The 22,934-nt window shown below is 36.9% G+C and overlaps 1 protein-coding gene across 2 annotated transcripts in view; it reads right to left on the reverse strand.

Annotated features, from left to right (window-relative positions):
• The window catches only part of LOC127969170 (GTPase IMAP family member 8-like), a 451,440-nt gene that overhangs the window by 249,345 nt on the left and 179,161 nt on the right, over window positions 1–22,934 (reverse strand). The gene's annotated exons all lie outside the window — the stretch shown is intronic.

The raw sequence follows: 22,934 nt of genomic DNA on the forward strand, positions 1-22,934 counted from the left end.
ATTCACTCCCTAAACTTCTTTGAAGACATTCTTCTTGAGCAAGTCCTGTGTAGTGCTGCCCCCTCTTTAACTTTAAAATGTTTTTTAAGTGCACTTTAAATCATTACCTTAATCAAAAAGTACAATTAATTAGATTTACTCCCTAAAATAATGAAGGATATTAAAATGTAAAGTATACATAATTATAATGTTAAATTTAGTGTGTAACATAAAAAATTATATTCAGAATTCAATGTTATTTATTTATTTGCACATGTAAACATGGAATTGAGAGTTATGAATGACACCAACATATGTTGTGTTCCATCAGTTGCTCTTACTTTTGTGGCTTTTCACATTTCTTTCAGAAATTAAAAACTCAGTTCTCTGTCAATTTGTGGATGAATTGGCTCTTAAGAAATCTTTAGGGCTGCACGATTAACTAAAATTAAATCACAAAGATGATAAATTGTGATTAGTCAGAATCTGCGATTGTCGTGTATTTTTCAGTGAAGCATGGTTCAATGATCAGTAGTAAATCTCCATCTGAAGGCCAGAGGGCACACTCGCGCAGAAACTCCAAATACACCTGGCAGAAGAAGCCCAGGAAATGGCAACAGCGGCTGCTGAATAAACAGATTTAACCGTTGTCCGAAATGGACGTTAGAAGCAGGGGCATTGCTAGGCCATATTTAACGGGTTTTAACAAGGTGTGTGTTTATCGATAGATTAGGGTTAAGATTATAATAAATGTATCTGTGCAGTTCTTTTACATGAATACAGTTTGAATACATTTTGTGAAGTTCTTTTTCTTTTCTTTTTTTACAGCTCTTTGTTTCCATAATAAGGGCGTCTCCAGAGCGTGTGCTGTTAAAGCCCTTTCACGCAAGCATAGCTTGCTGTAAACAAGCCTGTGCAGTTTAAAACACCTAGAGCTCACATCTGGCCTTTAAACACAAGACTCTCCAGATGTAGGGTTGAATGGGAAATTTATCAATTTGCTTAAAGGTGGCAACCCAACACTCATCACACCAGTGCTGTTTCCTCCAGCAAAAATCTAGCCCTTAACACATATGAGCGCAAACTTTATTAAATGGTCATGTTGGTATTTTCATTTGAAATTTTTATATTTAATATAAAACATATTGTAGTGCATGTGGCATATCACAGTCATTCAAAACTGATTGGAGACAGTGACACACAGCACTCACAGCAATACAGTAGAAATATTATGTGTGGTTCTGTATTTAATATTGTTTTGTATTAGCCTTAGAGTAAGGGAAGCACAATCAGGAAATGAGAGCACCCGAGGAGGATGTAAATGCTATGTTTATTTATTTTAAATATTTTTTATGTTTTTTAATGTTATCCATGTTTTTTTTAAGTATCGGTTCAGGCACTGGTACTGTTTTAAAAGTATCGATTTGGCACCGGTATCATAAAAACCCAATCGATACCCAACCCTAGGTATGATATATGGATATAAAAATTTAATTGATTGACCGCCTTCTTTATATATCATACAGTACAATACAAACAATAATATTGTAATAAGAGCCAATGTCTATTATAAACCAGGAACATAAGAAATATAGGTCAAATCAGGAGCATCTCTTTGGAATTTGGAAGAGCAGGTATACTATTTATATAGACATTAAGTAATTGGACAACAAAAAATAGCTAAAGTGAAAATGTCTTTTATGTATTTTAGATGGAGATGCCATGGCAACTCTTCCCACAACCAGTCTTTGTCTTTGTGAGTGCACAAAAGGTGAAAGCTTTCCAAATAGTTTGGGCTTTGTCTTTTCTACCAAACTTATCAAAGCTTGGAGTTCAGCAGCACTAAAATTAAAAGCTCGCCAGTTTTGTTTATCAGTTTTGTTTACTTCATTAGCAGCTGGTACAGAGTTGGTTGCTTGGTAACAGACCTTGATGCAATTAAGAGATTTCCTAACTAGAGATAATATATGATTTTATAAGATTGGATAAGAATCCAAAATCAAGTTAAAGATTTGCTTATTAAATATAAATTTGCGAGATAAAAAAGTCTTTAATTTTGCTTTAGTTTCCTCAAGCCTTACTTTCTATTTAGTTTTAATATTTTCTCTGTTTGTAGTTCCAGTAATTTATTTTCTAGAATTTGTTCTTGTCTTATGTGTTGTTCGTTTCTGTCCTGCATCCTGATCCTCCCTGGCTGCTATTCTCAAGACTGGACAGTCAGACTGGAACAATGCTGCTTCATCTTCTCGGTTCTCCAGTGGATTCATTGTCCAGCTCTGATCTCGGCCGTCTTCATGTTCTCCTGATGCCTGCCCTATCCTACCATTTGGATTGTTCTCATTCATCACCATCCCTGTTGTATCTTGTCTTGTCAATAAACTTGGGCATGCTGCATCATTACATTATATCAGGCTGGAAATCAAAACCTTCGTCTATAATTCATCAACCTCATATACGGCTTATCATTTTAAAGTTAAACATGTAAGTAGTAGCAACTTAACAGGTGTATGAATACCATTAACATTCCATGTACAAATGCTCAAATTCAAATGCTCATTCTCAGTGCAAGGAGATTTTTATTTTAATTTTTTTTGCTGAACCAGACTGAAGTGCTCCAGCTCCTTAATTTTAAATCAGGAATGCCTGAAAGACTGAAAGACAATGACTGAAAGACTATGATGAAGATATCACTTTATGGATATACAAATGTGGGGTAAATTATTATTCACACTGGTGCACTTAAGAATAGATGTATTATAGAAAACCAAGTTTAATGACTCTCACACCTAACATACAGCATTATGGTCATTTCACACTGCCACAAACTTTGTTTTGTTTGGTCAGTGCTTTTACCCTATAGGAGTATGGCAAGTGTGAAATGGGTTTTAGATGCCTTGGGAAATTTGTATATATATATATATATATATATATATATATATATATATATATATACACACACACACACACACACACACACACATATATATATATATTATATTTTTGCTAATTAACTCTTCATATATATACAGTACAGACCAAAAATTTGGACACACCTTCTCATTCAAAGAGTTTTCTTTATTTTCATGACTATGAAAATGGTAGTCACACTAAAAAAAGCAGGAAAAACGGTTAAAAGGTGTAAATCAATTGTAAATCAGTGTAAATCAAAATGGAACAATTTAGAATTGCCAATGCAATTGCTATTTTATATCAAGATGCTGAAAAGGAGGCTGCTGAACGGAGGAGACAAATCCTTCAAATCACGTAAATCCTTACGTTTTTCTAATTATTCTTTCTTCATTAACTGCCCATAAACGTATGTGGACTTAAGTTAGGTATATCCAAATGAAAAGTAATAATAAAAATGTATTAGAATGTATCATATAGGCACCCTATCAACAGACTACAAAGTACTAACTCACAAAAAGTTATGTGAACTATTGCAGGGATGTCATGAGACTACATTAGATTTTTCAGTGTACCAAATAAACTGACAAGTACAATAGGTCTGACAGTTGATAACATTTAAATTAACTAGCTTACACTTCACATCTTTTATTTGTCTTTGTGGTGCTCAAATAAGTTGATAGTTTGTTTACCATCTTTATATAGTTAGGTGCACATCATATTACTGCATTAACACAAACAGGACAATTTAATGTCTATAATAATCATATAGGCTACAACTTTTAGACTCTGCGATGAATGTTGTGCTAGAGCTTATCAATAAATGAATGAAACCGAAATAGAGTATAAAGAAATACTTCTCGAAAAGAGCAAATGTTAGAGGGAAATTTAATTATGCAGATTTGTATAAATTTTAGACAAAATCCTTAAAACAACTGCATAAATAGCCTATATTAATAAATACATTAAATATAGTAAAAACATTTTAAAAATCCAAAAATATAATAAATACATAATGCAACAACAGTACATATAGTAAAAACTTTTTAAAATCAATAAATATAACAAATACATAATACAACAAAAGTAAAAACATTCTTAATATATTATCTATATATTTTATCTATATACAAAGTCCCACTCGCAGGTATTCACAGATCAATGAACAAGATACCAATCCTGGTCAAGTTTCTTTCTGGAGAGGATTTAAAGCCAGCTTTCAGGCTCTCCAGGAACAGCATCAACATGCCGGTACAGATGCTGCCCCGTCAAAAAGTCCATGGATGGAGCCGCGAAATTGAAGTACTTGTTCCTTGTTATTGGCTTGCCTGTGGAGCATCCTACAAGCTCACATCAGATAACTTCAGCATGCCACTTTCAACAGTTTGTAGGACTGTTCACAATGTTGTGGTGGAGATGATGACCATCCTCAAAATTATTCATTTTCCAAAAGCAGAGGAAATGGATGAGGTGGGGGGTGGCTTTGCTCGCCTTGCTGGCCATGGGGCATTACGCTGTGCTGCTGGTGCCATTGACGGGTGCCACATCAGGATTGTTCCTTCTTCAATGCCACAAAAAAGATGCATAACTATAAAGATCTTCCCTTCCATCATTCTACAGGGCACCTGTGATGTTAAAGGCACATTTATAGATGTGTATATTGGCAATCCAGGATCTGTACACAATGCCCTTGTGATGCGCAAATCACCAATGTACCAGGAGGAGGAGGAGGACAGCCAAGGACAAGAAGACAGTGAGGATGGTGAGAATGCAGAAGTGGGTGAGAGGGATCTATCAGGGAACCATCTCCGAGGACGTCTGGCTTCTCAGCTTTCTTCTCCCGAGGAACTGCCTGGGTGTCTAACTGAACATGACTACGTCTAGACAGCAAACCTTTCCAGATGTTGTCATGTTCATTAAAAGAGGAACATAAACAGTTAAAATATTAGCTATGACATTAATTAGAAAGATAGGTATGAATAAATGTGCATGTAGATGGATATAGATACATTTATATGTTTTCTTAATGTTGGTATGTTCTTCATGAGATTTAACTGCATGATTGTAAATAATTGTATACCACTATAGACATTGGATGTTACATTATTTTATATTATTTGTCTTTTTGTTGTACATATAAAGAATACACTGTTACTACAACAATGATTTGCCAGGGTTGAAATTGAAACATTCATTTTTTATTTTATTTTTATTTAAATCATTTATATAAAATAATTTATCATTAAATACAACATTAATTTAGAATTTATTAACAAGTTTTTCAAACAGAGACAGGTATGCTCTTGCTGCCCTCTCTCTCTTCTCTTCTCTCGCCAATGCTTCTCTCTCCCTCTCCTCTTCCCTCTCTGCCTGTTCTTTTAGAAACTCAAGAAAAGACTGGCTTCCTGTCGCCTCTTTCTTGACTGCTGGCTACTCCTGGCTTCCACAGAAGGGGTAGAAGCTAGTGTGCCGACTGAGCCACCTGTAGTGGCAGTCAGGTTTGATGCAACAACTACGGACAGAGTCCCCTGGAGTGCAGCATCCATTGCAGTGTACCAGGTGGCAGCAGTCACACTACCGGCCGCTACCCCTTTTCCTGTGGGTGGGTCTCTAAGCTCCTGAAATAAAGCAAAATGCAGTCATGTTCTCACCTCACGTTGTTCCACACTTTTAGACATTTTTTATTTTTGCTCTACACAGTGGAAGATATTCTTAAGAATTTTTGTAACCTAACAGTATGAGGCACCAAAAAATTACACAAGTCAGTGGTGCCCCAGAACTGTTAGGTTACAAATATTCTTCCTTTGTGTAAAAAAATAATAATAATAATAAATAGTGTATACAGGTGTGAAACAACTTAAATTTGTGGGTGAATGACAGAATGTTCATTTTGGGGTGAACTATTCTTTTTACAGTCTCAGAGTAAAGAATGTAAACAGAGTAAAAACTGCAGTTATTAAGCCTCTCCTGAAAAAGACCAATCTTGATAACACAATCTTGAGCAATTTTAGACCAATATCTAATCTTCCTTTTATAGGCAAAATTATAGAAAAGGTTGTTTTTAATCAGCTGAACAAATACTTAAACTCAAATGGATACCTGGACAATTTTCAATCTGGTTTTCGACCGCATCACAGCACAGAGACAGCATTCATTAAGATAATCAATGATATTCGCTTAAATTGTGACTCTGGCAAAATATCGGTGCTGGTATTGCTAGATCTCAGTGCTGCGTTTGACACTGTCGATCATAACATACTACTAGAGAGACTGGAAAACTGGGTCGGGCTTTCTGGGATGGTACTCAAATGGTTCAGGTCATACTTAGAAGGGAGAGACTATTATGTGAGTATAGGAGAGCAAAAGTCTAAGTGGACGTCTGTAAATTAGCCTGTAAATGCTTCCACTTAGTGTTGTCACGATACCAAAATTATGGTTTCGATACCGATACCTAGTCAAGAATTGTGATTTCGATACTTTTCCTGTGAAGGGAAAATACATTCTCAAATATCATTGAGGTGCGTTATTTTAAAACTGGGACAACATTCTAATCATATAGCACACTAATAAATGAACATTTGAACAGCAGATATATTAAACATTTGAACAAAATATGAAATATTAAAATATAAAAAATAAAATAGAGCAATGACAATTAAGGTAAAGAAAAAATACATTTAGCAGCATTATCTCAGTTATCATTAGAAACATAAGAGTAATAAATGTATATCTTGATTCTGAACTTTGAATAAAAAATATGAACAGTGATTATATTAAACAATGTTTCTGAACTCAGAAGATTAAATGTCAAAATATAAATAATATCAATTTAAGCAATGGCATTCAAGTAAAAAAAAAAAAAAAAAAAAAAAAAAAAAAAAAGCAAATAAAACTTAGCACCAATATCTCAGATATTGTAACTTATTCTGAATTTCTGTCAGTTGTGCAACCTTTTCTTTCAGAGGAGAAAAACTCAGCCAGTGAGCTTTAATGAGCGTCATCTTTATTGAGCGTCATCTTTTTCTACCAGCCATGGACCAGCAGCCACAGCATCACTTGTGCTCGCATGTGCAGCCTAATGATGCGCGGGTCGGGGTTTGTATTTCAACCCGCGGGTCCCGCGTTTATGAAATAATTTGGCCCGCCCCAGCCCGTAAATAAAGTAACATTTCTTTACCCACCCCGACCAGCGCATCGGGGACATCACGGAAGATACACTAGACTCATATTTCTCGTTCACTGAAGCTCCTCCCTCCACAGCAGCGCGCGAGCGGACTCAGCGGAGAAGCGCGAGCTCGGCGCTAATAGCAGCGCATGCACAGCTCGTGAACAGCTCTGTGAATTGTTTCATCCTGTCAAAGAGTTACTCAAGATGTGACGGAGCATGTGATTTGTTGAATGTAGTGAACGAATCCGCCCTTCATTGAACGAGATCGAGAGATCTTCTCATTCGTGAATGAATTGAACTGAAACATCTCGTTTATGAATGAAATGAATGGTATACAGGGTCAGTGAGCCAAGCATGTAAATCTCGATCAGTTATAGGTGCTGTGAAGATATCTTACGAAAATTAACCATGGTTTTACTACAAATAAAACCAAAAAACCATGGTTACTGTAATTAAACCATGGTAACCACAAATTAACCATGGTTTTGCTATATTAACCATAGTTTAACCATGGTATTTGTAGTAAATCTGTGGTTTTACAAATGGCAGTCAATACGCCAAAAAACCATGGGTTACTATAGTTTTACTATGATAAAAACATGGTTATTTTTCCTAAGGGACGCTCGTTTTCATATTTAGCATACAGAACATAACTCCACGTTTAATCCCCGATTAATGTGAATATTATATATGAACTGTCTGACCAAACAATTAAAATGTTAATTATGCAAGAAAACCTTGTGCTTTGTTCATCTGAACTTATTTAAACTATTTAATGCGATTATGCACACATTTAAGTAAAGCCAAATGAGTTTAGTAAAGCCACTAATGCAGTCATCTCGCTCGCTGTAGTGTTTTTTTGCTGCGTGTATAAGGAGAAAAAAACACAGACACTGGGGGGCACATAAGGGGGCACTGGAAGCGTGCGTTGCACACACCAACATGAAATACGTCTGTTACAAATCTGGAACGCAGTCATTCTTTGAAGTATCGATACTAATAAATTTAGGTATCGTTACGTTTTTAATTTCCGAGAATCGCGATGCTTTTGAAGTATCGGTGCACCGTGCAACACTACCAACTCTTACAATCTTTTTCAGTATGTCTTGACAAGAGGCAGTGACTCTCATGTAATAGGAAAAACCGAGGATTCTATGGCACAGTAGTCACCATATCAGCAGACAATCTTTCAGCTTACTCTTTGATTGGGTTGAAAATAATTTTTTCACATGGGAGAGTATGTCAATATTGCATGGCCACAAAAGACAAAATCACTACCAAATTCAAAGAAGAGGAATTTACTCTAAGAAACAGTACTAACTATAGAAACCAGACTGTCCGTGAAAATCCTGATTATGGGTCTGTTTATGGTGTGCAAAGAAAGAGGATAAACACTTTACCCTAACTCAGGTGAACTTTGATATTGAGAATTTTCCATATTCTGTAAATGACAAGACATCTAAACCACAAATCTTGTTGGAGTAAATGTTACGAAGCAGAGGTCAACTCTCTGGTAAAGCTTCTGAAACTGGGACATTGCTTCGACTGCTACCACAAATAGTGGGATCTTATATACCACCAAACGAGTATTGGAACTGCTACATTTTACTACGAGAAGTGGTGGATGTGACCATGTCCCCAATTTTTTTAGTGCACTATCCTTCACTTATGTTAAAATATTGGCCATTGCTTCATTTGTCTTGTATTTGCTTTGAAGAAAAGAATCAGTTTTTCAAGAAAGTGTCTACTGTTGTTTGCAACTTCAAAAACATCACCAAATCACGTGCTAGAAGACATCAGCTGACCCAGTGCTGAGAGCAAACTCATTGGATATGAAGTATGCCATGCCTCAGGATCTTGTGATGTCCCATCAAACACCCTGCCTTCTTTGGTGTTGGCCTCTTTAGAATCTCATGTTGGAATGCCTCTGTCGGATGAAATATTACAAAAAAACTAATTCCATCACAGTTAACAATACAGCTTATAAAACTGGAAAATGCAAACTGATCAACACTGTACACACTGAAGAGATTCCATTATTTCTCAAGATCAAAACAATATATGGACACAGTGGTTTGTGGTACATGTTTGGTAAAATTCTCACTCCATTCACATTTGACAGTCATCTCCATGCATACAAAGTTATGGAAACATCTTGGTGTGCCCTTGAGTTAGGGAAAGAGTTAGCTTTCCATGGGCTGGACACTTATAAAACCTGGAAGGAACTCTCTTGATCCCTTTGCGACACTGGATTACTAAACATTAGAGTGTGTATCTGCACCAGTACTCAGTTCATATTGCCATTAGGTGGAAATTATAATGTTGTACCCCTATTGACTCTTATTGTTTTTTTTTTTTACAGAGAATGAAATTGATGGGGACAGTTTTGTGAATCTAACCGAAAATGATAACTAAAATATTTCTGAAGATGAAGGATCAAGTTAAATTTGAGGTTACAGAACAGCCTAAAGACTAAGATGCCCTCTAAGACCACACACACCAATCATGAGTATTTTATGGCCAAAGGTATGTTGACAGCCTGCTAACAGGAGTTTTAAAAGGAAAGTGTATGATATGTTACTACTTATGCAAATATTTACACCAACTTAAAAAAAAGCATTGAACTACTTGTGTTTGTAAAATGACAGGATGCACCTCATGGAAACAAATAACAAAACACTTATCTGAAATCTTCATCTTCTATAGGACTTCATTTGGCATTCCACATGGGTCAGTCACAGAACATTGCCAAAAAAGGGTGGCCAGCAATTACCAACTACCAAAATTTCCAATGGCAATACAAAAAAGGCTTGCTGGGGAAAGCAGAGATTTTTTTCTTCAACAGGACGGAGCAAATGGAGATAAAAAATAATTCAAACACTTGTTTGATCAAATGTGCACATATATGCACATATACATGGCAATTATAAATATGTAAGCATAGCATGATGGAGGATTATTTATTTATTCATTACATTTTTGTTTAGGTATCCAACAAGTGAACAATACAACAAGGTGTGTTCAGCCCTTGTTACGAAATAGCAGTTTTTGAGAGACAGGACTGGAAGAGGATATGTAAGAAAATGACAGAGTTTTTCTTTTTCAAAACCTTTTAGTACTTCCTTGATATTGTTATATTGCAGGTGATACTTGTTTTAGCATTAATTGTGTTATTTCTTTCCATTTTAGGAGTCATGGGATGAGATGCTTCAAAACAAATTGAAAGAAAGCCATTGGTTGATATTGAAGAGGTAAATACAATTTTGATGGGTTGTAGCACTGAAAGAGAATTTCATAGAAACATGTGAATTTGTAAGGCTGTGTGAAAACATACCCCGCGTTGTACCCCTAAAATTGCCCCATAGACATACTATGGTGAGGGACAGCCCATGAAACTGCATCGAAGCGTACATTTTTTTTTTCTACTATTGTAATTTATATAGGAATTTAGCATTAAACATAACTCTGCATGACAGTTTCATAGAAACATGGGGCTGGGCTCATTTTCCTCAGCCAACCAATCAGACTTTCAGAGTCACTCTGAAGCTGTCAAGACATGCCCTAGTAACCATTTAGGGCACCCTAGTGCAGTCCCATAGATTGTCATTTATAAAGGTCCAGATTGATATCTTTGGATCATAATTTCATATAGACATGGGAGTGGGCTTGTTTGACTCAGGGCAGCAAACAACCAATGATGAATCACCATAGACATTTCCTAACCACACACTAGCAATGCCCTAGCAACCGAGGGCCGAGTTTTGCCACTGCAAGCACTGCAATTACTCATACTGCAACAATGTTTTACCAAAACAGTTGTCAGATATTGAAGCTAGAGTCTTTAGCTAATTCTCCATGCCAAGATGTCTCTACTCTGGATCTCCCACCACATTGTCTTTCCCAGAGTTGGAATATGCAACGACAACACCTCCATGCTGCTTCCTCATCTTTTTCTCCACCCCATGATGGAAACTGAACCAAAGCACACCTTCATGAGTGCAGACAAAGTACTTTTAGGTTATATCATCAAGTGGGGTCGTGGGATCGTTTACCACAGTTACTAAAGTTGTAAGGAGGCACCAGTTCTTGTTCTGTGCGGTGCAATTGTCCACCCAGTAAATTACATGTCCTTATATAAGTGCTGTCTTCCTTACAGCAATGCCTTTGTGCCATTTTACTGAAATTTTATACTTCTTGGAAGAATGTTTCATGGAATGCCGAGATGCTGTAGTCTTCACCCCAGGCATTTGGGGCAGCACGATTAATTTTTGGAGGTCAACACTGCAAACTGAGAGGTCACCAAACTCTTCCCTTTGAGCATCCAGCATGTAGTGATGCCTTCCTCTTTCTGCTCTCCTCTCATGTTCATTCTACTTTTGACAGTGTAGACATTCATGAATGCTAGTTTCATTCTGGTGCCTAGCTCTGACATGGATTTCTTGCCTCAAGCAATTTTTACACTCTTCTTCACCTAGCTTAGTGAAGCTAATAATCTTCTCCTTGATGGCCTTTATATATGTTTTATATAAACATTTGAGAGACTTTTTTTTCCTTGTAATCTTTGAACATCAACTGAATGCTGATGTCACTCAGCAGTTACCTCTTATGTGGGGCATGCCCACACCTGTAATTACTGGAAGTACGATTAAATTATTCAATGTGTTCAAATATTAGAGCCATGTCAATTTTATTGATGGGACTATGGTGGTTTTAGACTTGAGATTATATTTCTAAATAAAAAAGATGGATACAACTGTTTTTATGATTATATATTTTATTGCATATAACATAACTGAGTAGTTTAAGTGAAGTGAAGTGACATTCAGCCAAGTATGGTGACCCATACTCAGAATTTGTGCTCTGCATTTAACCCATCCGAAATGCACACACACAGAGCAGTGAACACACACACACACACACACACTGTGAACACACACCCGGAGCAGTGGGCAGCCATTTATGCTGCGGCGCCCGGGGAGCAGTTGGGGGTTCGATGCCTTGCTCAAGGGCACCTAAGTCGTGGTATTGAAGGTGGAGAGAGAGCTGTTCATGCACTCCCCCCACCCACAATTCCGTCCGGCCCGAGACTAGAACTCACATCCCTTCGATTGAGAGTCCAACCCTCTAACCATTAGGCCACGACTTCCCCACCAAAATACTAAGTTTAAATACTTAGCTGTCATATTAGTTAAAGAATAATGATCTGCTTTTCAATTGTCAGAGTGCATCTTGCAAATCAGTTTTTTGGATTCCATGGATAGCTAAGAATCATAATCCTCTTATTTTAATGATTAGCTTTAAGATAGCATAAATAGGAAATGTGCAAGTTTGAGAATACACCTAAATTAGAAGTTAGGGAAAAAGGAGAATCAGCATACATATAACTTAATATCTCTTCGTCCTTTAGTTCTAGGAAATTATGTATAGTCATAGTAAAATATTCAAATTAAATGTTACTTGACAAGGCTACTAATTCTAATTAAATCATATTCATCATTCATGATTTATTGTAGCACATTGTGAGGAAACTACATAAAAAATCCTAGAGCAGATGAGGCTGATATTGATGAAGATGAAATGGTGATGATTTAATTTAGCTACATTTAACTACATTTCATTAGCTCTGTACTTGCACACTGCATATTAACAAAGTTTACTTTAATCTAATCAGATGTCAATAGCAGCCAAATTGTCTTTCAAGAGAAGTGTGCCGCTAAGATACCACAGAGGGAAGCCTTGTGTAGGAAGAAATGTATCGGGGAAAACTGAGGATCAAAGGAGACAGACCTTTTCCAGACCATGCATCACACCTCAGCTGTTTGCAGCAGACAAACAAGGTCACTTTGCAGCAGACAAATATGGTCACTCAGTTAACATCTGAATGATGACCTCACTCAGCAACAGAAAGTCTGTAAAACAACAATTTTAACAACCTTGATCTATCATCCAAAATATTATAGACCAGTGGTTCCCAACCATGTTACTGATGTCCCCCAACACTGCATGTTTTCCATGTCACCTTAATCAAACACACCTGATTCAGATCATCAGCTCATTAGAAGACACTCCAAAGCCTGAACTGGGTGTGTCAGACAAAGGAGAGATGCAAAATGTACAGTGTTGGGGGGCCTCCAGGAATGTGGTTGGGAACCACTGTTATAGACTAATAGTCACTAGCCGTTCCTCAATATAAGTACTTGTCTGTGCTTGTGGACTTGTGAAACGTCATCAGTCTCTGCCCAAGTACTGTTCCAATTCAAGGTTCACATCTAGCCAAGTCCAGTTCAAATCCCCGGATGTGTTCTTGATCCGCCCCTTTTACCCAGGACGCATGGAGAGGTGACTTGTGCGGACTTGATACGGGCCATAACCCAGAATTCAGTTCGAACCTGGTTAGCATCAATGGCAGAGGAGAAAACTCACAACAGTAAGTAATAAATTTCGAAATACTATTGATGTTTTATCACAAAATGTAACGTAGTTCTAAGAGTTTTGATGCCAGAATGTTGTTTAAACTTCAAAGCTACCATCGAATTTTAAGGTTATAGCAACTATTTGAAAATTTGCTCAGACGATTTTGTTACGAGTTGAAAAATCCAGGCAATCCGGAGCTGGTGTAAGTAAACCCTCGGCAAGTCCTCCTAAAAAGTAGCTAGGCCCTGTAACATTTTGTAAAATATTGGGCTGCCTGTGTTGTTTCTGTAGTGGATAAACATTTGATATATTGTGCTTTGGGTATATCTAATGGGCAATTGTTTTGCCTGAGGGCAAAGTTTCCTAACTAACGTTTGCCTACTTATATCAAATGCAAACCTTATTTTAGAGTGCTCTTGTCATTTTAACCAAATAGTTTGTTTTTCTTTATTTAAATGTTTTAACAAATTATTTTATAATTGTATTGTTTTTCATTAACTTAAATAAAGCATGATTTTCTTATCAAGGGACTGCTGAGGAAACTCGGGCCTTGATAGAGTGGCAGGCGGCCAACGAAAGGCTTTTCACCAGGAGGCGCAATTCCTCCAAAAGTGGATGGGAGTGAGTATTCATTTTGAGTGCTTGTATAATTGCCTGTATGTCTGTAGGTTTGGAGCTAGATTTGGACAGTCTTCATCCATAAAAATGAATACGTTATTGAAGTGGAATCATTCTTTATGGTTTTGTTTTGCCTATAGGCATTTTGTTTCCACTTCTGGTTTGGCCATAACTTGCCAAACAGGCAAAGAAAAAATGGAATAACCTAAAAGATAAATACAAGGTAATCTGCCTGTTTCTGTACTTTCTGTTACTGAAAGAGGCTTACCAAGATGTGTGTAAAGACTTTCCTGTCATATTTGAAACCTAACATAGATGCATTGGCCCTTACATTTTATCTTGTAAAATGTAGTTTAGGCAAGGCAAGGCAAGTTCATTTATATAGTACATTGCATACACAATGGTAATTCAAAGTGCTTTACATAAAAGAAAGTAAAATAATCATGAAGAAAAAAATTACAAAATAAAACAAGCAATTTTAAAACTTTTAAAATGATTAAAACATCTAAAAAGTTAGAAAATGATACAGAAAATAAATAAAAATAAAAGTGAAAATATAGTGCAATCTGTTCGGACGTTGCACAGTGCTCATTTAATAAATGCACAGCCAAAAAGATGCGTTTTGTGTTTAAGCACATCTGATCTCTTCTGGAAGCTGATTCCAACTGCGGGCGGCATAGTAACTTAAGACGGACTCCCTTTGTTTTGTGTGAACCTTTGGTATTTCTAACTGACTCGATCCTAATGATTTGAGTGGTCTGTTAGGTTTATATTCAGTGCACATATCTGAAATATATTTCGGTCCTAGGTCATTTAGTGACTTATATATGAGTAAAAGTACTTTAAAATCAATCCTAAATGTAACTGGAAGCCAGTGTAAGGACCTGAGGACTGGTGTGATATGCTCAGATTTTCTGGTTCTAGTCAGAATCCTGGCAGCAGCGTTCTGGATGAGCTGCAGCTGTCTAATAGTCTTTTTGGGAAGGCCAGTGAGGAGCCCATTACAATAGTCCACCCTACTAGTGATAAAGGCATGAACAAGTTTCTCCAAGTCTTGGCTGGAAACAAAACATCTAATTCTTGCAATGTTTTTTAAATGATAGTATACTGATTTAGTTACTGCTTTGACATGACTACTGAAACTAAGGTCTGTCTCCAGAATCACACCAAGATTCCTGACTTGATTTTTAGCTGTTTGACCCCTAGAGTCAAGGTATGCATTCACCTTGAACACTTCAACTTTGTTTCCAAATGCAAAGACTTCAGTTTTTTCCTTGTTTAACTGAAGAAAGTTCTGGCACATCCAACTATTAATTTCATCAATGCATTGGCAGAGGGAGTCAATGGGCAGTCCCTCCAGAAAAACGCGGATTTTTTTTGTGATTGTTGCGGGCAAAAATCCTTGATTATGCGGCAGGTTTTTAAAAAAAAATGCGATCGAATATGCGGGATATTTTTGCAATCTTATGCAATGAAATTGCAGGAACTTGCAAAAACTGCGGTTTGATGAAAAAGAGAAAAAAAGGTGACCCCCCCCCCCCCCCAAACACCCTGTTATCACTAGGCTACTACCTTACTGTAAAGAGTCATTTCTTATGACTTCCTATGATAAGCAAGCATACTAAATCACAGAATATTTAAGTTCTCATTATGTTTTATTTCAGACCTTAATTAACACATGGCTCAAACTTACAAAACATTGAGTCAAACAAGTTCTCTAGCTTTACAAAAGGAATATTCAACAACTTCTGTAAAAATGAATACAAATAAAATATACACACAAATATACAAATGCTGTTTTACAGGAATTGCAAAGTGCAATCTCTTTTCGCAACGTAAATTATTTTACATACTACTAATATACTTACAACTGTAAGGTTTTGGTACTATTCTGTAACAAAAAAGTACAATCTTACAACTGTAGAGGTGCATCAACTTCTGAATGAAACTACAACAGTCCACTGTGAAAATGAAAGCTAACTGCGTAAGCCTTTAACACTGGCCTATCATTCGCCATCCTCATCCTCATCCCTCTGTCAAAATAATTTGCCCCCACTGTCATGTAACACACCAGGTAACTGCTTCGCGTGGTCTTTTGTGCTTATTTTTGTTGGCAGATGAGAATGATTTGCGTCCTTCACCCTGGTTTCACCGCGGGCTTCACAGATGATGTTCACGTCGCGCAATTAGGTCACTTCATAAGGTTCCCATTGGGAAATAATGGCGATTTACTTGTGTGAAGTAAACGCAACATTTTTCAACTTTTTGCTAAGATATATGTGACTTTTTTGCAACGGAAATTATTATGATTATGAAATCATGTGACCTCTGCATATTTTGCTTCCTGAAATCGGGATTTTATGCGGCGAAAGTGCGGCGTATTTAAAAAAATGCGACCTCCGCATAAATATGCGGCCCTTGGCTGATTATGCATTAAATCACGCGATCGCATAATCACGTTTTTCTGGAGGGACTGAATGGGGCTGTAGTCATTTGGAGATAAGGCTAGGTAAATCTGGGTATCATCAGCATAGCTGTGGTAGGCAATTTGGTTCTTTCTCATTATTTGACTTAGTGGAAGTAGTGTTGCACGGTGCACCGATACTTCAAAAGTATTAAAAACGTCACGATACCTAAATTTATTAGAATCGATACTTCAAAGAATGACTGCGTTCCAGATTTGTAACAGACGTATTTCATGTTGGTGTGTGCAACGCACGCTTCCAGTGCCCCCCTATGGACATCTGTGTTTTTTTCTCCTTATACACGCAGCAAAAAAACACTACAGCGAGCGAGATGACTGCATTAGTGGCTTTACTAAACTCATTTGGCTTTACTTAAATGTGTGCATAATCGCATTAAATAGTTTAAATAAGTTATGTATGCTAAATATGAAAACGAGCGTATCTTCACGGCACCTATAACTGCGCTTTGTATCTGCTGATTGCTGATCGAGATTTACATGCTTGGCTCACTGACCCTGTATACCATTCATTTCATTCATAAACGAGATGTTTCAGTTCAATTCATTCACGAATGAGAAGATCTCTCGATCTCGTTCAGTGAAGGGTGGATTCGTTCACTACATTCAACAAATCACATGCTCCGTCACATCTTGAGTAACTCTTTGACAGGATGAAACAATTCACAGAGCTGTTCACGAGCTGTGCATGCGCTGCTATTAGCGCCGAGCTCACGCTTCTCCGCTGGGTCCGCTCGCGCGCTGCTGTGGAGGGAGGAGCTTCAGTGAACGAGAAATATGAGTCTAGTAGCAACGTATCTTCCGTGATGTCCCCGATGCGCGGGTCTGGGTGGGTAAAGAAATGTTACTTTATTTGCGGGCTGGGGCGGGCCAAATTATTTCATAAACGCGGGTTGAAAAACAAACCCCGACCCGCGCATCATTAGGCTGCACGTGCGAGCACAAGTGATACTGTGGCTGCTGGTCCATGGCTGGTAGAAAAAGATGACGCTCAATAAAGATGACGCTCATTAAAGCTCACTGGCTGAGTTTTTCTCCTCTGAAAGAAAAGGTTGCACAACTGACAGAAATTCAGAATAAGTTTTTTTTTTTACTTGAATGCCATTGCTTAACCCCTTTGCGTGCAAACATCGCTGACGGCCCCAGTTTATTATTGTTTCACTTTCACAGCACATTAAACATCACTGTCTTACTTCATCTGGACAAACTGTGCATCAATGGAAAGTTTAAAGACTCAAGCTTCGATATTTGACCAATATTTTGATAAAACATTGTTGCAGTGACAGATATTTAGTGATTTATGTCAGGAGTGCAAAATAATAAATCCGTATTATGCCACATTTTGAATAGAAATTCACAACTCACTCATATAAAGTCACGTCAAGAGCGGTTTATTTGTGTTCACATAGACTCACTGAACAGCGTCAATAAGGATTTACAGACCAAAGATGCATATCTGCGGAGATATATGTATATATTTACTGATGTTTACTTCATATTTCTTCAGACAGAATCGTCATTTCTATTCATTTTCCACGGATTTACGCGATCAGATGATAAACAGCCTCTCCCAGCGATCTCTGTGTGCGTGCAGTAGTCACAGCTCGTGCGGTGTGTGACTCAGACTCTGATTGGGTCTTTCAAACATCAATCTTAGAGTTTCATATCTGGACACCGCCCCATCGTGTCACATGCTTCCTGCACACTTCCTGGTAGTTATCTGGCCAAAACAACACTGAAACACCTCTGTACACACAAAATATCCGAATAATAAAGCCGCGATTACGATAGTAAAGCTTGGTATGAGAATTTCTTGAGATCTGGGGCGTTTTTATAAAAAAAATCGAAAATGTACATCGGAAATGCTAACTTGTGCAGCGATGAAAAAGGCTACAAATAACATATTTTTACAACAGTAAACGACCAAATTCCACCCCTGATCGCTAAAGGAAGTTATTATAAACACTCGATCGGGGTTTAAAGTGAGTTTTGAGTAAAAGTGTACTAATAATTTCATAAATTGTCAGATGTAGCTTGATGCTAACGTTAGCACCAATGCTACTAATAGCAGGTGCTTTTCTTCTTCATAATGCATTTTTGTCTCAATAATTCACGTAAGGTCGTAAGAAAATGTTTTGTTGTATTTTTATAGTAAGACTTTTGATAAATAAGGGCTAAATGCAAAGAGAGACTGAAGTGAGATCGCTGCTTTGTTGCTTTGTAAAGCCTGAAAAACCACAATCAAGGCTAATAAAGGTGGAATAAAAACAAAAGAATAATGATAAAAGAATAATGCGGATAATGTGTCATACTTGGCGGAGGTGTGAAAGAACCGTTTGGTGAGAACAATACAATCATGATTCGGGCAGTTTTCAACAGTGAAACATACACAAAGAGCACAGGAAAGTTTACATGTGAGATCTTACAGAGATGACAAGGGCCATAAATCAATCTGATTAGCCTTCTCTAAAAACACACATGACATGGCCTTAGAAAATATTTCATAAAATTCACAGTTTTACAGATTCGATTATGAAATTTTTTATGAAGTCTTGGAAGACTTGTGGCCTTAGCTACACTGTTTTCAAACTCATTTCCTACATCAACATTTTTTTAAATACATTTAAAACATATGTTTTTAATATTTTTATTTTTGTTTTTATGTTTGAGCTTATATATCTCTATTATCATAACAGTCTGAGTGATTCTGATTCCTGAACAGTAAACTTTAAAGTGTCAGCTTTGTGAACAAAGGTTGATTATTTATCTAGTCAGAAAGAATCATGAGCAGAAACCTTTTTATTTTGGGTATGTAATTTCGGTCTCCATGCCAAAAAAGGGGGGTTACTAGTAAGGGGTTAAATTGATATTATTTATCTTTTGACATTTAATCTTCTGAGTTCAGAAACATTGTTTAATATAATCGCTGTTCATATTTTTTATTCAAAGTTCAGAATCAAGATACATTTATTACTCTTATGTTTCTAATGATAACTGAGATAATGCTGCTAAATGTATTTTTCTTTACCTTGAATGTCATTGCTCTATTTTATTTTTTATATTTTAATATTTCATATTTAGTTCAAATGTTTAATATATCTGCTGTTCATATGTTCATTTATTAGTGTGTTATATGATTAGAATGTTGTCCCGGTTTTAAAATAACGCACGTCAATGATATTTGAGAATGTACTTTCCCTTTACAGGAAAAGTATCAAAAAAGTATCGAAATTGCAACTCTTGACTAGGTATCGGTATCGAAACAATAATTTTGGTATCGTGACAACACTAATAGTTGGTAAGATCTTCTTCTATATACCGATGTCTGATTATAGATGAAAGGTAAATATTCTCAAGTTTTGATTTATATTTATCAATGTTTCCAAGTTTAAAATGTAAAACTGTCAGTTTGTTAACCTAAAGGGTTAACAATCTCAAATTCATTGATGTAGAAATGTAGACACAGACTGGATAAAGAAGAAAGAAGGGAGTTTCCTCTTGATTAAGCATTGCCCACACACTCTTGAAACTTGAAAGGTGAACTCTTGAAAGATGACTTGGAGGTTTCCACAATACTGGACTGAACTGTGGTAGCAATACAGTGCTTTTCTCTTAATTTTAAAATGAACAAAGATTTTGCTTGAGGTTTTGCAGTAAATCTTCTGTTCTAAACTCTTCGCAACGTTAGTAATGTCCACCACATCAGTGCTAGGCAACTACTCTTCAAAATTATGAAAGTCCTCAATATGTTCCTCCAAGTTACTGTGCTCATTATCACAAGCTTGCCCTTCTTCACTGACCAGTGAAAGAAGATACCAATGTTTGCGATAAATATGCGATCTATAGGAACTGAAATTTTTGCTTATTTTGCCACAACTGCTCAGTCCAAACATTTATTCAAATTTTGTATCATTTTGGTGATAAAGTCCAATATATCAAATCTGTTTAATTAGGGAAAATGTTTTTTGCTGTATAATGGACAGTTAAAGAGAATGGGCATTTCTGTGAAATCAACGTTGAAATGTAGGGATGAAATCCTGGAAACCATTTGCAGTCAACCAATCAGCCACATCTTCGACTGTCCACTGAATCACCTCTGTGCTCATTGTTGTTTCAATCTGTATACAGAAAAGTGTTACAGTTTAGAGCAGGGGTTCCCAAACTTTTTAGCCCGTGACCCCCATGATAAATGCACTGCTTCCTTGTACTTCCCCCACCCCACCTCAACAACCCCTCCCTTCACGTGAAATGTACAGCAAATCGATTTTATGCCCAGTCTCAAAGCAAACAAAGTTATATTTTATAGTTCTACGTGTAAAATCAGTTGCAATTCTGCATTAGCCGCTGGATAACCACCGTGTCATTTTAAAGCAGTATTATATGTTTGTAGCCTCCAAACACCTTTAACTTTAGCAAACAGTGGGACACGTTGTGTTGCTTCGCGTGATGTACATACGTAATTTGATTGTGATTGACGCTGACGTAATCTCGGAATGTCTGGGAAAAAATTACAAACTGAATTAAAAAAACAAAATTATATATTTTTTTTGTATCAGACTTTTCTGCAAACACCTTTAAACAAGTATTGAATTAACCCTTTCACACGTAAGTTTAAAATATTCTGGCTGACCCCCCAGCGTGAGGCAACCTTTATTTAGATGTGTCATTTGGTTTCCATGTTGACATGTCATTGCTTGTCACGTGACATACTGCAGCAACAACAGCTGAATGAATGATGATCTGCTTTTATGTCATTTTTCCTTTTTTATTCAAAATATTCACAAATTTGTTAGATATGACATGATATTCTGATTGTCAAATATATTCTCCCGAAATACATAAAAGTAAGTGTCTGGTGAACTGGGAGAATAATAAAGTAAACTTTAAAGTTACTTAATGTGTATCTGATATGAATAAAACCTGTCTAATTATAATGGAAATGATCATTATTGCCTCTTCCTTTGACATCAATGTGCATTTTACAAACTCTAAATGTATAGTTTTTTTTAGTATGTCTGAAACCTAAAATAAACATTAAGTGGTTGAAAACAGTGAAAAGCTGTGATGACAGCTCTGAGCGCGCCTGTCTCTGGCTCAGTGCCAGCCAACGTGCGAGAGCACATTTGAATTTCACGTCATGCACTGACCGGTGTGATCGTACACTCCAGGGACCAGCCTAGACTGATCGCACCGGTGTGATCGTACGCGCAAAAGGGTCAAATTAATTGCAACAAAAACATATAGGGGCTATATATTTTTTCCACTTTTTTTTTTTTTATAGAAATCATCTAGCGCCCCCTGCGCCGGGGTCCCGCGACCCCCACTTTGGGAACCACTGGTTTAGAGAACAATGACTTGACATTGCCACCATATACCACATGACCAGTTCATTAATATGAGGATATACATTTAAACATGATAGGAAACTAATATGGATTAAAAAATCTTTACAAGATTTTTCAATTAAATCAAAATAGTTTGGTCAATTTAAAAACTTGGTCAATTTAAGAACACATCCCTTCATTCTGCCAGTGTCAAATTGATTGACACTGGGAGATGGCGCAGAAAAGTATTATAATACTAAAGGTGCCAATAGACCCCTTCAATGTTTGTAAACATTCGTTTGCTAGGTAATGTGCGCGCGCAGCATGGGGTCAGAAAAGATGGCACGACTAATAAACCGGCATATTGTGTCAAGTTATGCACTGTCTTTGCCACCACAGGAATGGGGACAGCACCATAACAAACTTGTTTTAGTTAATGGCAATTGTCTGCCTGATCCCGAGCTATCTGGTGGGCAAGCCGAGTGTTTACACGCAAGAAAAACTAACAAAACTAACTCCAGAAACAGTCAGGAGTAGATCTAGTTCCACCGCCAGAGCCACAATAGTAGACAGAGCATAGATTGTAATGTCACATAAGGATTAAGTTTGTTTCTACAGCCATTTTACACTGTACACCATGACTGTGTAATTCTGGAATTAAGAGGATCTAGATTTTAAAAACCATTTAAAATGATATATTATTATACAAACTGAAGGAGCGATAGACACGAACAAAAAAAGTAGTGGAAATGTGACAATACTGTTGTTAATGTCCCATAGCGTTAAAATTGCCTAGTTTTCTTTCACAGTGTTGACAGATGATGACATCAAAGAGTTGCAGATTATAGCCCCTGGTGCTGCAGTACAAGTTTAGAAAATAGTGATACAGACACAGCATCCGATACTGATACAGAGGATCACTTAAACTTACCCAAGCCCTTGACTGCTTTATTTGATGGAAAACTCAAGGAACTCTCACCACAAGAATTACAGGTTAAAAGTGAGGACACATTTCACAGACTGAAGAATAAAGTACAACCTC

The sequence above is a fragment of the Carassius gibelio genome, chromosome A4 (assembly GCF_023724105.1).
Source record: "Carassius gibelio isolate Cgi1373 ecotype wild population from Czech Republic chromosome A4, carGib1.2-hapl.c, whole genome shotgun sequence".
In the NCBI taxonomy this organism is placed as follows: domain Eukaryota; kingdom Metazoa; phylum Chordata; class Actinopteri; order Cypriniformes; family Cyprinidae; genus Carassius; species Carassius gibelio.